The sequence below is a fragment of the Eimeria mitis genome, genomic scaffold, assembly GCF_000499745.2.
Source record: "Eimeria mitis Houghton genomic scaffold, Emh_scaff3591, whole genome shotgun sequence".
NCBI classification, from domain to species: Eukaryota; Apicomplexa; class Conoidasida; order Eucoccidiorida; family Eimeriidae; genus Eimeria; species Eimeria mitis.
In genome coordinates, this window is record NW_013571936.1 from 337 (window position 1) to 1086 (window position 750).

The following is a 750-nucleotide window of genomic DNA, read 5'->3' on the forward strand; positions in this document are numbered from 1 at the left end:
AACCCTAAACCCTAAACCCTAAACCCTAAACCCTTTATATAAAGCCTTTCATACCCGCACTGCCCTCTTTCTAGGGCCTAGGGTCTAGGGTTTACGGGATAGGGTTAGGGTTAGGGTTTATCATTTGGGGTTTAGGGTTTAGGGTTTAGGGTTTAGGGTTTAGGGTTTAGGGTTTAGACAAAACCCTATAAACTGATGCAAAGACTCTGTGAATCCCTCAGTACCACCACCTTTCTCTCGTTGCTGCTGCTGCTGCTGCTTCTGCTGCTTCTGCTGGTGCTGCAAGTAGTGCTGCTTCTGCTGCAAGTAGTGCTGCTGCTGCTGCTGTTGCAGGTGCTGCAGCAGCAGCAGCAGCAGCAGCAGCAGCAGGTGCTGCTGCTGCTGCTGAGGTTTGTTTCCTCGTTGTTTAAACATAAATGTCTCCAGCCGGCTCCCCGCAATGTGCAGCAGCAGCAGCAACTCTCTGCTGCTGCTGCTGCTGCTGCTGCTGCTGGGGGCCCCCCCCCTCTTCTCTCGCTGGTGCAGAAGGGGGGACCCCCTTCCTCTCGCTGCTGCTGCTGCTGTTGCTGCTGCTGCTGCAGCAACCACACACAGGGAGCCCCCTATCTCTGCTGCTGCTGCTGTTGCAGGCATACAACAAACAAAACAAATAAAACAGAGCCGCAGCCAAGCCCCAAATATACAATATTATATATATATATATATATATATATATATATATATATATATATATATATATATATATATATA